Genomic DNA, 17,163 nt, shown 5'->3' with positions numbered 1-17,163 from the left:
GACTCGGAAATAGCCCCAGTTTTTTCTAAACCAATCACTATTAACATTGCGAAGCTAGACAAAAACCATAACGGATTACTGTCGACACTCAAGTGAAAACCACTCTGGCCCAGAACTAACATGCAGATGACTAAGGGCTGTAAAGTAAAAGAACGATATTAAATAATTCTTAAAGTTCAGTTGAGTTGTGTTTTGACAACTGGAAAGCCTCCACCGAGTCAGTAGAGATCCCTATCCTCCATACGCCTTCGACAAACACAGCGCAGTATGTCTGGCAAGCGCCTGAAGCATGCATTATCGCTCAATTAACAGGCCATTACAATTTAATGAGCGGTGTGCATGCAGGGGGCGGGGGGGGGGGGGATAGATATTTTTGGTTAAGTGTGGTAATGGTGATCAAGCCGGCAATTTATAAGGGCTGGAAAATAAAGTGAGAGCTCAGCAGGATTTAATTGCAAGATTTTTTTCTGGTTCATCAATTACCTGCATGGTATTTACGGGGACGCTTTGCTTTGCAGCGAAATTTTGGAATTATAACGAATGCACACACAGTCTTTATTTGTGTAAACCATCAGAATATTACATATATTACACTAGACGAAAGCACGACCTAAGAATCATGGCCTATTAAACTAATGGAATTTATAGTCTGTATTATAGTGCAAAATAAATGTAGTCAAAGGGTTGCTGATGATACAGCAAAGGTCGAAATAAATTCAAAGTACAAACGCGGCTTGATGGCATAGACAGCCGCAACTCTACTGAAAAGGTCAAAAGAATTCGCCCCCAAACTCACAAGCTTTCACTTCACAACTATGTTAATCTGATCGGAAAACGGCAGTTGTAGCATTTGAGAAATTCACTGCGTAGAGTCATAAAAACATTGAATTTTTTTCAAAAGCTCTAAAACAATGAACTGTACAAGTATGGAGACACGGGACCTAAAGGACAACGGAATATGCAGCAAAATAGTTTTGAAAAATTTAGATTACGATTAAGAGCCAAAAGCGCAAAACATATGGGTCACAGACTTCGTATTATTCTTGGGTTCAACTTTTAAATGCGCTGCTTCATCTACAATAGAGGCATTTCGTTTTTCTTTTTTTTTTTTTCAAAATTGACGGAAGCCTAAAGAAACCCCAAAGTCATGACCATTCAACACAGGTGAAATTATTATACATAATTTACAACTTCTTTGAATGAAAAATCCCGTCAACCATTTTACGTGTTCATCTGCATCTGTGATAACAAGACTGCCGGCATACCATAGATAATTTACACTGTAAGTGCATGCACTCGGAAATATATTAATTCACCAGGAACGGTACACTGAAATACACTCATAACTAGCTACATGTATATAAATTAGATTTTGAGCCCACCTTTTTGATTCCTTTTCGAATCTTAACTCTAACATAATAGCTTACTTGACATTTGAGGACGGGCGCCGATCGATATCTATTTCTTGGTAAAATCTGTCGGCTCTGATTCGATCGAATGTGATAAAACCAATACAAGAAGGGGCATTACAATGTTTATGACTGACTTCATGTATGCATCACGCCGAGCTCTATAGCGCCTCCGTCCATTTGTTCTTTATGCGTCTACGAAAAGGCGAGGCTAAGAATCAAATTCAACAAAACACAAGACAACAAATATCTACCTAAACGTTACTATAAGTGATTATCACCCACGACGCGCGCGACTATTTTCACGCCTGGACTCGCGCGATTATTTTGAAGCCTCCTATAACCATTAATTGGCATTGTTTTATGAGCAGTCGTCTCTCTTTCTTTCGTCTAGATTCTTGTGTTTTTTTTTTTTCTTGTTTCCCCTTTCCCCCGGCATGTTTAGTGATTCCAATCTAACCGGTCTTCCCATAGCGGGCATCCCGCCAGTACTACCTCCGCTCCCCGGGGGAACATTGTTGTTCAACGTTCCGCTCGATCCCCCGGTACCTGGAAATCCGAGCTGCGGACGCGTTCCACCCGAGGGAGATGACTCTCGTTTGTCGTATCGTTCAAATTTGGTGTTCTCAGCTAATAACCGGTCAGCTCTTTTAGGTTTAAAATAACTCGACGCGTAATCTTCATGAGAGCTTCGCGACAAATGCTGAAGAAAACGATCTTCGCTTGGCTCCTCAGGATACCTCCCTAAGTGTCCATTGACAACTTGTCCCTGGTTATTGACTTGGGGTCTGTTAACGGGCGATTTCAGGCCCCGAGGTGGGGTGCTTGCACCCGGCATAATCCCAGGGGTAGGAAGCGTTGTCTTTGTAATGACTAGCTCAGGGATGTTCCACTTGCCGGGTTCTTCATGCCACGTGCTCTCCGATCGAACCTTATCGATGTTGTAATAATTACAGTCGCGTCGTATGCATGGCTGGATCTTGTCCAAAAGCTGTTGTTGAAGCTTGATAATTTGCTCCTGCTTTCGAATCGTTTCTAAGTAGTCTTCGCGATCGCGTTCAAATTCAGTCTGCAGATCGTCTATCTCGGATTGTGCGGATTTCAAATTTTCTTCCATCCGGTTAATAACGTAATCCTTCACTCTGATCTCATCTTGCAAATTGTCCTAAAATTTGACCATTATACCATCATCGTCCATCTTCTTCGCCGCCTTCGCCAGTTTCTCTCTTTACGACAAAGTATAGATCTTCCTCGGCTTTCTTTTCTTTTTCAATTTCTGATCATTTTTCTTCTCACCGCCAACAAACTTTTCCTGAAGTTCCTGCAGCCTTTTTACCGACGCATCATTGGGAAGACCTTGACTTAGGAAGCGTAAATCTTCCAACCCTGGTATAAAGTCTTTGACCTCTTGAACACCCTTGATAACCTTGTCTTGTACAGTTTGTAACATGCTCTGATCTTTGCTCGAGATTTACAATTCGCCCTTAAATCCAGGCAATGTTTTGATGTCAAAAATATTTCTGTGGTGTCCATTACAACACTATCAGATAGAATTACTTTGTCCCAGTCGTAAGTGTCCTTTGGTATTTCACTCTTGGACCACACAACTGACACACCAAAGTCCGCGTCACCCAAGACTGATGTATGACCTCAATGGAAATATAATTCTGTTTCAGTCTATCTACAGATGTCCTTACAATCTGGCAGACCATACATCCTCTGGCCATGAATTCTACTCTGCCTCAACAGATATCCTTGAAAACGTTTCACAAGTACTCGAGGACAAGTTTCCTGTTAAGGCATTTTACAGAACTGCATGCTCTAAAGATCTGCTTGACCACGTTGTCGCACATATTGGGCGAGGACAAAACTTTTTGGAACTGGCTGCAGGCATTGTTTCGATGAACTTTAAGGCATTTGTACGCAACAACAAAGGAAGTATAGATTCGAACACTTCCTATGAACGTGTAATGTATCTTTTTGCAAGCAATGAACAGCTAATGCACATGTTTCTTTCCTTTTTTAACAATATGGAAACTATTTATCAAAAACAACTGGAAGCTATACCATTCTCGATACTTGCTTGATCTTGCGATCACACATTCAAAGTAAGTAAACAAATTGGAGTGGTCAGACGCCTTGACAAAGCTTTTGTAAATCAGTTTGAAAATTTATATATTGCACTAAATGAGAATGGTCAAGTTGTGGCCTGGAGGCGTACAAGGAGTACAGCTTTTAAAGAAATAGAACACATTTTAAAAGATTTTAACGCATGTCTGGATGCAAGAAATGAACAGTTAAATAATGATGGATGACTGTTGCTCTGTCCGACCATCCTATAACAGAGTTATTCCCGGTGTTGCAGTAAAACTAGATCTTTTCCATGCATGTCAGCGTTTTGTGAAAACAATTCCCAAGGGTGATTCCTGCCAGTAGCAACAACTTTCTAGTGAATCGAATTTGGACTTGTATCTCGTGCAAGCGGTAATGAACGACCAGCTAGGAAAAGGGAAACACCAGATCCAGAATGTATAGAATCAAACTTGCAAATGTTAATCGAAAAATGGGAATATTGTCTAACAGAAGAAAGCAAGAAAACTATAGCTAATATGCAAAAACATATACGCAGTGGCTGTTGCTCTGAAATTCCACCAGGAACTGGCACTCAGAAGAATGAGAGACTGCACAGGCAACTGAAAAGATCACTTCTTGGTAATGTAGGTACAATTTTACCTGAATTTGCCATTGCTGTTTTAACTGTAGTGTTGTATGTTTGGAGTTGCAAGATGAATCCAGATGCAAAAAAAAACACAGATCAAATGCTAGAATAACACCTGTGGCACCATTAAGTGGGTTTCAACAAAATGTCATACCAGCTTTCCTGCCCAAGAAATTTAAAAGTGTTGATACGTTAAAATAAGTTCCTTTTGTCATGACCGTTGAAGACAATCAAGAGCAATTAAGGTGCTCCTTAAAAACGTTTCAAATGGGCATGAATATTAACAGTATTAATCCTAATTATAATCAGGTTGCAGATCGTTGAAAAATGATAGTTTCGTAAGCTATGTCCAGGACAGAGTACTTCACTTGAATCAGATTCTGTCATTAGTGGAAAAGAACTGCATGTCAAGAGCTCTGGACATTTTCAACTTTCCATTCTCGGACATTAAAAGGATGGTTCAATTAACTCATGGACAAACTTCCAGAGCAGCACCAGAAGAGAGAAGCATTATAGACAATGGAATCTCAGTGGAAATGAATCACGAGTGCTAACAACGTCATTTATTAGCATTTGGTCTTCATGTAGACCGAGTGCCTGGAGATGGCATGCAATTGCTGCTTTACAAGCATCGTAACAGCAATTCATTCTTTACTTGTTAATAGTAGTGACCATGGAAATGAGGTACTTGTGAAATGTTTACAATCAATTGGTCTTTTAAACTCCATAGATTCTGACACTGCTCGGCTTCGTCATTTGTTCTGCCAGGAAATTGAAACAAATATTGACAAATATAGCTCATTTGTGGATTTCGATGTAAAGGAAGAACTGAAGAGATTTTCCGAATCTGGATGGTTTAACAGTTACGTGGGAAATCTCTGTGTTTTTGGATGTGGCAACCTACTAAGAATCCCTATTGTGGTGATCACTTCTCTCCCAAGTTCACCAGTATTAACATGCATGCCTTCCACGCCACTAAGCACTTCCTCTATCTACATTGCTTATGATCACTCCTTTCAAGGGCATTATGATACAACTAAAGGTTAGTTAACGATAAAAATAGTATTTGCATTTATTTAGTATTTATTTTAGGACTTAATGCTCCTTCCAAGAGTTTAAGTAAATTCATGGGGATTGAATTATTGATATTTTGCAAATTTTTAACGTGCACCTGCATATCCCGACTCATCTGATTGAGAGCACATTTTTATTGGAGGGGTGGCCAATCGATTACATATATTCCTGTAGCATCTCAGGAAGTTTTGACAGTTTGATTTTGAAATCTCGCAAGCCTCGGTGGCAAGTCTAACAAGTCTCATTTTCCTCTGTTTCATTCCATTCAGAAACTAGTCTTTGTTGCGCCAATTTTCAATTTTTAAGGGTCTTGACATTTTAGTGAGTCTCCATGGAAATTATATCTAACGGAGTGCGGTTTCTCAAATGCAAGAATTTCTAAAAGAAACTATGAAGCTAAACTGATGTGAAGGGGGAACAAATTTAGATTAAGCCACATGTTTTTCTATGGCATGGCAAGCATGGATGCTTTGTGAAACAAAGTGTGAGCCAGTGACTGAGCCGTGAAAGCCATGATTCCTACCCACACCAGAGAAATGGATGACTGCAAGGTATCTTAAGGCTAACTTAGGCTAACCTAGTTTTGTAATTACAGCCCTTATATGGGTCTTCACAAAATGCTTCTCTCCATAGGTGAGAAGAAGGAGAATTAAAAGCTTATAACCCGAATGTTTATATTTAAGCTAACCTGCAGGCCCACTGCCACCACCCCTAGAAAATAATTTTACAACAGGTGTCGTTGCGCACAATTCCAAAGTGTGCAGGTTCTGCTACAATTAATCACAAGTCACTTGTTCAGAGTGACCTGAGGGTCTTAAGACACGCCATTTTTAATAACTGTTATGTAATTAACAATTATTCACCGAAGTGGAGGTAAATATCCATCACTTTCACCGACACTGAGGTGAATAATTGTTTTAGTATATACCACACAAGCTGAATAATTAGCGGACCAAAACTTTATTTTATGTGCGACCAGCGGTCCGAAATTTTAAAATCTCTCGCGCCGGCTGCTCGGAGGTTAATAGTATTTGCTAATCAACTCGAAGTTAACCAATCAGAGCGCGCAAAAAGCACTATTCACTTGTGTGGTATATACTAACAGGAAATATCCATGCCTCTTCCATGCAAGATTTTATGTTTGAAACCCCATCCCTGGAAATTCTGGCTTTGGTTCATACTTTACTTTTCATAAAAAAATTTAAAAATCATTGAAAAAAATTGGATTTTTCTGGTGCAATACATTATGTAGTAAATATAATTTATAATAACTAGATTTCTCTTTTCAGCTGATTTCAATCCGGGAATAAAGCAATGTTGGTACACACTACTTGAAGGCTTTTAACGCAAAACAAAGACAAAATATCCTAAGAGATGCTATTCCCCCCCTGAAAATAATTTGGGTCTGAAAATAATTCAAACACGGGAAACTAGAAATAAGTTAACCTCTTCCCGGCGTTCAGTTAGTTGGGGCGCAGCGCGAAAAACGGCGAGCAAAAAAATAGGGGAGAAGAACGGCGAGAGAAAGCGCTTCTGCGCTTCTCCCCAATTTTTCTCCCATTATTCTCTTAGGATATACTTTCTTTGTTTCGCGTTAAAAGCTTTCAAGTAGCATGTACCAACCTTACTTTACTTCCAAATTGAAATCAGTAATTTTCTACCGGAAAAGATTAAATTCCAACGGAAAAAAAATACATGGCCGCAGTAGCATATGGAATTGGCGTACGGTGGCTTCAAAGGGACATACACTTTTCTCTCCCTTTTTTTCACTTGCGACTTTGCTGCTACTTTCTTGCGACTTAGGTACGACTTTCCTGCTACGTTCTTGCGACTTAGCTGCTACCTTCTTGAGACTTAGCTACGACTTTCCTGCTACTTTCTTGGGACTTAGCTGCGACTTGCTACTTTCCTGCGAGTTAGCTGCCTGGCCACCTCGCTAGGCAGGTTGCGTCGGCAGGCCAGGTTGTTTTATTTGAAAACAACGTGGACTCCTATCAATAATCGGTAGTCTGTTTTGCCTTGGCTTTACAGTATAGCTATGAAGTTTTTCGCCATTTTCACTTTCATTTTGGTGTGCTCTACGTCGCTGGCAATGCTTCCATCTTACTCTCCCGCAAAAAGGAACAATGCAGTAATGCGCGACGAGATAATCGAGGACTATTTTAATCTCGGGCTTACTGCACCAGAAATCGCATTATTTCTTGTAAGTGTACATGGTATCGGGATCTCGTTAAGGCAATTGAAAAGAATATTAAGACGGTTGGGGTGTACAAGACGTCGGCGTCGAAGTAATTTGAATGAGGTGGTGTTTCTCGGCAATGCAACCTGGCCTGCCGTCTCACGTAGCCCAGCTAGGTAGCCAAGCAGCTAAGTCGAAAGAAAGTAGCAAGAAAGTCGCAGCTAAGTCGCAAGAAAGTAGCAAGTCGCAGCTAAGTCGCAGCTAAGTTGCAAGAAAGTAACAGCTAATTCGAAAGAAGGTGGCAGGAAAGTCCCAGCTAAGTCGCAAGAAAGTAGCAAGTCGCAGCTAAGTCGCAGCTAAGCTGCAAGAAAGTAACAGCTAAGTCGAAAGAAAGTGGCAGGAAAGTCGCAGCTAAGTCGCAAGAAAGTAGCAGCTAAGTCGCAAGTGAAAAAAAAAAGGGAGAAAAGTGCATGACCCTTTGAAGCCACCGTATTAATTCACACGGGCAGTTTATTTTTGGAAAGCAAAGTTTGAGTTTGTTTCGAGGCAACACGGCTTTCCAAGGAAACCGAATGTGTAATTTCTCACACTTTCTAGACATGGTCAAAACTGGACTGTTCTTATTTTCTTTCCTATAAGTGGACTGCTAACTATGAAAATCGTGGGTTGAATATACCATTTGGACTGAATGAAATATACGCGATATCAACAGTCCACTTCAGCCGGTGTGAATTTTTTAATAATTATTTTTGTTTCTTCAATTTCTATTTCTAGTTTATTTATGTATTTAATTATTCTTTTCCCTTACCAAACCAAACTCTATTTTAAATGTATTTAAATACTATTTTTAAAAACTGTTTTTAACCTAGTTGATGAAATAGAGTAAAAATAGGGCGAAAAGTGTATTTTTAACATAGTTTTCGACTGACTTTAATGGTGTTTAAACCTGTTTAAAACACTATTCTTTTAACTCACTTTTAATTGCCTTTTTTTATTTCTATTTTCTTTTTAATTTTTGTTGCCCTTTCTCGTTTCTCGTTCATCGATTGTCTCGTCTCTCGCTCGGAAATAAAGGCGCATATGATTAAGTCTGGGCACACGTAAACGCAGGTAGTTTCGCCTAATTTAGCGCACTGAAATTCATATATCTCTACGGTCCCATTTCTTGGATATTTTCAGTTTTGCTCTCGTTTGAAAAAAGGACTTTGTAAGGTGTGTCCATGTACCTTAAGAACCTAAAGCGTAAGGAATATTTCGACTTTTGTACTGTTGATGAGTGTTCTCGCCAAATTTCGAAATACTAGCCAGGCACGTATAACCTTTTACGTAAATAGGAAGTGTCAATTAGAACTGGGAATTTCTAACCTTAGTGCCATTTTAGGTCGGAAGTGTACAGCAAGGTTGAAAGCGAACCAAAACACGAGGTCGCCACCATTGAGCCAGAATTTAAATTTAGAAAAAGAATGGCCCTTTCCGTTTTTGGGGAGTTTGATAACTGTACCGTTACATTTAACGTCAGCAGTAAATAATTTAGGATTAAAGTTTTTTCTATAAAATGGGTGATTAAATAAAGTTGTTTATCTTCATGTGTTTTTCTTGCTTTATCAATATGCAGATTAAGAAAATTTACATCCGTGTTTGAAATTATTTCAAACACGGCCGTGGTTTTCAACTCGTTTTTCATTGGGTTTCTAAACCCATCCACCTGACCAGAATAAGATGCACTGGTTGGGTAAGAGCTTCATGAATAATTAATGAGTTTGAGAATCTCATATGAAAATCCCCTTTCCACTTTTATCAGATGTTTTCAGCTGGTTTATCCGCATTTATGCTAACAAATACTGTAAAGCTTAGCGTAAACATAAACCTAGCTGCTGCTACACGCTTCGTTGACAAAAGACATCTGGATCAGCTAAGGTTAGTCAAATATTGGGATTAAACGATGGTATAGGGCCTACTCTGGGACCTAACGTCGCCGTAACTTCAGGCGACTTTGGGCAATTTAAGGCGACTTTAGGCGACTTAAGCAAAATTGGCAGAAAAACATTACGACTTTAGGCGATGTAAGGCGATTTTAGGCGACTTAAGGCGACTTAAGGCGATTTTAGGCGACTTAAGGCGACTTTAGGCGACTTAAGGCGACTTTAGGTGACTTTAGGCGACTTAAGGCGACTTTAGGTCCCAGAGTAGGCCTGGTATAAATTGTAGTAATCAACCGCTTTACTATCGTAGGTCTTGTCGCTAAGATCTATGGGCGCAAAAATTCCAGGACCGACTTTATCTAAAAATGTTTAATGTAAACTTGCTTTAAAATCTTCTTAAAGGAGGCGGCCGAAAAGCAACATACCATATGGAGTATTTTCTTTTCAAATATGCATTTTTGGCTTTGATGGGTGTTTTGCAGTTGTAACTGGAAGAATAAATTGAGGCATTTAGAGAAGAAAGAATTGAATTTCTCCTTTGGTGGTATAGTAGACAATGTAAAACCCGAAATGAAATTTTCCTTTTTCCGTTGGTGTAGAAGTTTAGTCGAAGGCATTTCTGAGGTGAGGAAAACTTTCGACGTTCTTACAAAGCATTTTATTTGCCGAAATTTAGAGATCACGACAGAAAACTTCAAAGGATAACTACAAGTCACGACCATATTGAGGATAATAGAATTGATTTTTCACAATCTTTTAGTGTCGAGGTCGTATGATAGTTTTGGGAATTAAAACTAAATTACTGTTTGGAAAACAGCTCAAAAGGAGGTGTTAGGGAAAAAGCAATTTCCGACTGCTGCGTTTTTTGTCCAAAGTTCATGAACAGCTGGTTTCAGCGGACCCTAACTTTGAAGATAAAAAGCCAAACTTGAACTTCGCTGAAATAAGTAAGCTGCAACAGCGAACTGACATTGGCGTAGTGACGGTCTGCATAAGTACGATACTTTGAATCGAAGGAAGAAGATAATTTGGCAACGTTTAACATTATTTTTGAGTGAAGAAGCATGCTACAATTTTGTTAACATTTGATCAAACACCGGTTTAATTTAGGAACAGGAATAAAATATCGAGCTCCTTTTTCTTGTTGTCAAGAAATGATGAGCAGGTCTTTATGAAAAGGAGGGACTGCAACGAGGTTTTCAATGTAGAGGCCTTGGAAATTAGGGTTTTACTTCCTTCGCTATGTCAAAAAGTAATAACTACTTAATAACCGAGAGTGAGGTCGTTACGGGAAAATCTCAAACTGAGGCCTTGCCGTATTGACCGAGCGATAGCGAGGTCAATACGGTAGGCCGAGGTTTGAGATTTTCCCGTAACGACCGAACAGTCGAGGTTATTAAGTTGTTTATTATATGGCTCATGAATTAAGGAAAAGAAAAAAATTATTGGAGCGGAAGTCGTCAATTTACATCCGGCGATGCGCGCGTTTACCGATTCATTCATCGTCTCAAACCCAGTGCAAAACTACACAGTGAACTTAACCACTGCATTACGTATTCCGTTAAAAACACACGTTTCTTTACGGGAAAAGTGGTTGTCACAGCCTCAAAAAGGTACTTTAGTATCTTGGTGCCACAAGTTGACGGGGGAGTTTTTCCGACTTTTGTGGCGAAACATCAACGCATATAGAAAAGACAGAAAGTGCTTCAAAATAGTTCAAACCAACTAATGCTTCAGAATGAATTGCTCAGAATAACTCGATCTTCGCATTCGCTTTCGACAACATATCTCCGCCTTCTTCATTCTGGGCTTTATGGATGAACTTTTCAAGCCTTGTGAACGTCTAAAACTTCCTGCAGTTATCAGAAACACTGCTACCGACAGAAACCGCCCGATTGTTTACATCTGATGATCCTCAAGGGAAGCTGATTTACACTTGCTTGTGTTAAAGCGAGGGAATCTATTCGATGAGAATTGTGACGGAGTTCAATATTTCCGTAACTGTTGTGACTAAGATGATAACTTATACGTTTCTTCGTGGTGTTCTCCTCAGGATGCATGACAGATCTGCCTATGATGTCTTTCACTTAGCGATTTTAGCTTTACCAGACTCGGTAAACTTTGATTGTTTTTCACCAGTGCCCGCCAAGGTTACCGGTACGTCAAAAACGACTTCTATATAAATTTTATTAAGGAAAAATCCTTAAACTTTTAGCTACTCGGAATTAAATTTACTTCTCTTACTGTTTTTAATCGGCTTTCATCGTTTCAATGCGCTTGAATTTTCAGAGTCGGGCTCTTCCCAATTTGCATAATCCGTAATCGGCTGCATAATGACCGCTGAGATCTCGCTCTTAGCCAATCAGAGCACGCGTTATATCGGCCACAAGCCAAAGCCATATAATAAAAATCGATAAAGCGGGTGTGTCAGTTTTTTTAAGCCTGTGTTACAGCCGTGCACCCCGAAAGAAGAAATTGGAGAGAGCGGCTCCCTCCTTATTTTTCTTTCGGGGTGTTAGTGCGATTAATTGGTTCGCATCTAATTAAAGTACAGCTGAAAAGCTTATAACGTCCGGTCCTTTCGCGCTACGGCGTTTTAATTTCAAACTCAGTATAAATTTGTTTTCAAATGATTCAGTTAATTTGACAAGAGTACAAACACGGAATATTTGAGAGGTAGTCAGTTGACATAACGGTCTAATTAAACAGAAATATGGTTAGCATTTAATTGCACCAAGAAAAACGTTGTCAACGTTTTGAACACTATTTTCAGATGGAAAAGGAAATTCTCTTCGTGATTTCAAAGTATTTGCATAAGTTTCCTAAGTTAATCGTGCTATTGTATATCTTATTTGCCGATCTAGGTCTGGTCACAATTTTTTCTGAAGACACTTCGACAAAAGTAATCTATAGTGAATGGAAATTTAAACTTAAACTAAAAAGATATTCAGCAGCAACTTCGTATGTTCTATCTTTCTCATGTCATCTGTTTCTAGAGATATATACTTTGGGGAAAATGCATTCTCGTTTAAAAATTATAAATAATTGAACGAGAAAAAAAAGGCAACAGAGGACTTTTTCCAGGCTTACATAGCCCCATCTAAACACTCGAGGAGTTGGTAGAATTCGACGCAGTTATGCCTCTCGGTTTTCCTCGGCTCTACATTATTCCAACCCTAAGCCCCCACCACCTCGTGTTCAGACGAGACTGTGTAAACAAGGAAACGGTCCTCTGTTGCTTAAGGTAAAGGTAAGGTAAAGGTAAAATCTTTATTTAGACACTGTATTTCCTTCAGGACTTAACAATATTGAATTAAATTAGTCTGACTACCTAACTAATAAATCACTAATAACTACGATAAGAGAAATGATAAAAAACCTGGCTGGGAAGCCGTGTATAAAAGCAAAATAAAACTTATAGAAGACGACCATCAAAATCATAATTCTTCAACTTAGATTTAAATTCATCAAGTAGTAGTAACAATCTTTTATTAGGAAGCTCCATCCCTAAAAGTGGTTTACATAGAGGTCCTAATACTAGATATATACTATATACATCAAGAGACGGTGACTGACGAATATCCAAGGGTAAATTATTCCACAATACAGCTCCGCTGTAGGACAGACTTCTATGACAATAATTAGTGCGGGGCTGTGGAATGGCAGGCGAAGATAGTCCGGAACCATATTATTTACAATCTTATACATCATTATTGATTTATCAACAAGGCGTTGACGGTCTAGTTTAACCCAGTTTACCATTCGCAACAATTCATCAGTACTACGATCGTAATTTCAAAAAGTTATGACACGTGCAGCACGATTTTATAATTTTTGTAGCTTTTGAGAAAGACTCTTAGAACAGGATCCCCACACCGAGCTGCAGTAATTGAGATGCGATTGGACTAATGAATTGTAGATGGAAAGTAGAGTCTTATATGGGACCGAATACCTAATACGTTTAATGGCCCTAATACCAGAAGCAATCTTTTTAGAAAGCTCGTTGATATGACACTCCTAAGTAAGATTTTCATCAATGTGTACACCTAAGGATTTTACAGTCCAGACTTGCTTTATCGGAAACTGGTTAATTGTGGCAGTGGGATTCGCTGTAGAATTTAATAACCTTTGCTTAGAACCAATCAGTAGGAATTCTGTCTTTGTCATATTTAAAGTTAGTTTGTTGGCTGCAAGCCACACACGAGTTCTCTCCAAATCAAGATTAATACAATTATTCATTTCACCAACATTACTACCAGCAAAAGTAATACTAGTATCATCGGCGTACATCCTTGGTTGGGAATGCTGGAGACAATTAGGCAGATCATTTACATATAGTAGAAATAGAAGGGGCCCAAGAATCGTTCCCTGTGGAACACCACAGCGAAGGAACATCTTAGACGATTTCTTCCCTTTACTTAACACGTTTGGGTTCGGTCCTTTAAATAAGAGCACAACCATTGATTTGTGGAACTCTGAATACCATAAGCTTGTAATTTCGAAAGAAGAATAGTATGGTTCACAGTATCGAAGGCCCTCTTAAGATCTAAAAATACAACGGCATTAATGAAACCACGATCGCTGTTTAAAGACCAGTTATCAGTCGCTTCAATCAAAGCGGTGGCCTCATGGTTAGTGCGCTCGTCTCCGGATCGAGCGGTCCGGGTTCTAGCCCTGGCCGGGACATTGTGTTGTGTTCTTGGGCACTGAGACACTTTACTCTCACAGTGCCTCTCTCCACCCAGGTGTATAAATGGGTACCGGCGAACTTAATGCTGGAGGAAACCCTGCGATGGACTAGCATCCCATCCAGGGGGAGTTGAAATACTCCTAGTCGCTTCATGCTACAGAAACCGGGATAAGCTCCGGCCTGATGGGCCACTTGGCTCGTATGCAGCCTTTATCTACCTTTACCTTAATCAAAGCAGTAACTGTAGAATGAAGCGAGCGGAAACCAGATTGGTCTCTACTGAGAAGATCGTTGTCGTTTAGAAATGATACAACTGATCATGAATAATCCGCTCGAAAACCTTGGCCACAACCGGGATAATCGATATCGGTCGATAATTAGAAGGATCACTCCTACTTCCAACTGTCTTAAAAAGAAGCGTGATTCTTGCACTCCTCCATTCGTCGGGAAAAATGCCAGTGTCGATCGATTGATTGAATATCAGAGCGACTGACCCAGCGATTAAATCTGGATATTCCCTTAGCAGTCTGACTTACACAGAATCAAGACCTGTCGCCTTTCTCTTGCATAAGTTATTTAGGTGGGACAAAACGTGCAATTGAGTTACCAGTTACACGCTGGAAACTAAAACAACTGCTGGTTTGGTCAACAAAATCATCGAAGGAGGTGCCCACTTCTTCTATATCCCTGGACAGTTCGGGACCGATTTCTGCGAAAAATTTATTAAAAACCTTTGCGATCTCGGTTGAATTAGTTATTTTCCCTCCATTGAGCTCATAACAAGCTCATTAATTGCAGCTTTACCCGATTTGCGAAGTGTCACCTCATTGATAGTTTCCCATGTCTCGCAGGAATTTCCATTGTAAGTTTCAAAGGTTTTATAACAGTAGGACTTTTTTACAGTCTTGATAGCATTGTACACTTCATTACGCAACTTCTTAAAATTAATCCAATCACTTGGATCGCCTGTCCGCAAAGCCTTGATTTTAAGACGATCTCTCCGATACAACAAATTCTTAAGCCCCGCAGGGGTAATCCATGGACTTTTAGAGGCACGAACGTGTTTAGTGCTTTCATTACCTTCATGTTCCATTTCATTTTGTTTTCATTATCCATTTCTCTACGACTGTACCTATTATTTATCATTCCTGAGTTTTAACAAATCGAAATATTACGGCAATATTTCATTGCGTTTTTAAGACAATGTTCAAAGTCCCATCAAAAAACAAAAAACGTAACAAGCTAGGTAAAGACAGGTTACTTTCGAGTGTCAAAAGAGGGTCTGGATGGGGGAGGGAGTGCAAATGTCAGTTGACAGTTAAAATTTTGTCTATTTGTCAGTTGTCAGTTGAAGTTTCGGCCATTTGTCAGTTGTCTGTTAAGTGGCTGTTAATCATTCACTGAAGACCTAAGACCCCTCCAACATCACTTTTTTAGACGAACGGAATTAAAATTCCATTCGTCTTAAAATTCCGAAAATTTCGAAACGGTGACAAAGGGTACGGAAATTTCTAGGGAAATTTCCAGAAAATCCGGAAATTGTTGAACTTTTGAAAAGCGGACCATTCAACTGAAAATTCCGGGAATTTAAAATAGCAGCAGACCTGTCGATTATCATGTATTAAACAGATAGTTGGAGGATCAAATTGTAAATGATTAATATTAGCAGACTTAATAGAAAACTTAAAGTAAAAAATATTTCAATGAATTTCAAACGAATATCGAGGGCAAAAACCTTTGGTCTGGTCTTAGTTAATCTGTCTACAAATGCCAGTTGTTTGTTTAACTTTCGGGTATTTGTCGGTTGTTAGTTATTTTTTGCCATTTGTCAGTTTTCAGGCCCCCCTCAAAATCGTGCAGGCTCCTTTTTGGCAGATGTTGAGTATTCTAATAATTGGTGAATTTTAATTAAAAGTCTTTTTTTAGTTTATTTTTTGCTATTTGTTATTTGTCAGTTAACCCCGTCCAGGCCCTCTCAAAATCGTGCAGGTGCCTTTGTGGCAGATGTTGAGTATTCTAATTCGTGAATTAAGTCTTCCTTTAGTTTATTAGCGACTGAGACAGCTTCAGTCAAACTAGAACGAACGAAGACTAACTCAGTATCAACTTGCCCTCTGACATTGATTATAAGGTACAGTAGACTATTTCACATATATCTCAGATAACTCTTCCCTCTTCCCTTAGTATTTGTCCCGGCTTAGACGTCAACGCTTACTATGGGCTATCCCAGCGTCACTTGGCACTCACCTACATTTTTACTCCTTAACTCAGACAGACTTTCAAAGTCAGAAAATAATCTGAGCAAAATAACTGCAATTTTTAAAGTTCGCTGACGGAGAGGGACATTAGGCTTTGCGGTGTTGATCCTTTCTAATGCGATGATGCAAGGTGAATAAAATCCCAACTTGCGGTGTTGCGGTGATCTCAAACTCTTCGGTGTGCGATGTTTGTGTTTTTCACGCTACGGTGTTCGGTGAGATGAAATTATCTGCGGTGCTGCGGTTTCTTGTTTGACCTTTTTTAGACCAAAATTTAGCATGTGCTTATTTTGTGGAAAATTGTTGAGATATAAAAGCACTATGTCCTTATTTAGTAGCATCATGTTTAATCTTAGTTCTAGTTTTACACCTTAATTGTAGTCTTCAGTTTTTAGCTTTTATTACTTCTGTATTTTAGAAATTTAATGTATATTTTAGACTTTTATTCTTTATAGGGCACTCCTAGAAACAGCCTCTAGGTGATTGGAGGCTTCCCATTTATTATATATTTATAAGAGGGAACGTTTAAATCATGGGGCTAAAAATATATGTTGCGGTGACGGTATATCGTGAACTTTTCTTGCGGTGATGCAGTGTTCGTTAATTTCTTTTTCTGGTTTTCTTTTTTTTTGTTTCTGTTTTTGTTTTTTGTTTTTTGTTTGTTTTTTTTTTGCGGTGTTCTGGTGTTCAGAGCATGAGTTTCGAGCATACAATTAATTAACAGTTAGATTATACGCTCGGGATTTCTATGAGGTGACAGTTGAATTCTAAGTAACTTTCTTTTAAATTAGCGATTTCCAATTGTTGCTATATAAATTAAGTAGTATTTAACTTCACGCTGACCAAAATTGCGCGCGGATTGACTTGTTGTTGGAAAACTCGCAGCTGTTTACCTGCGCTAACAGTTAATTT

The 17,163-nt window shown here is 39.1% G+C and overlaps 1 protein-coding gene and 1 pseudogene across 1 annotated transcript in view; both read left to right on the top strand.

Moving 5' to 3' along the window:
* The window catches only part of LOC149098416 (gamma-aminobutyric acid type B receptor subunit 2-like), a 202,585-nt gene that overhangs the window by 143,736 nt on the left and 41,686 nt on the right, over window positions 1-17,163 (top strand). The window lies entirely within an intron of this gene.
* LOC149098423 (uncharacterized) lies at window positions 2,889-5,175 on the top strand (annotated as a pseudogene).

Source organism: Orbicella faveolata, unplaced genomic scaffold (assembly GCF_042242905.1).
Source record: "Orbicella faveolata isolate gen_17 unplaced genomic scaffold, um_ofav_v1 contig_46, whole genome shotgun sequence".
In the NCBI taxonomy this organism is placed as follows: Eukaryota; Metazoa; Cnidaria; class Anthozoa; order Scleractinia; family Merulinidae; genus Orbicella; species Orbicella faveolata.
Note: the sequence above shows the minus strand (reverse complement) of the source record. Positions and strands in the feature narration are given on the sequence as shown.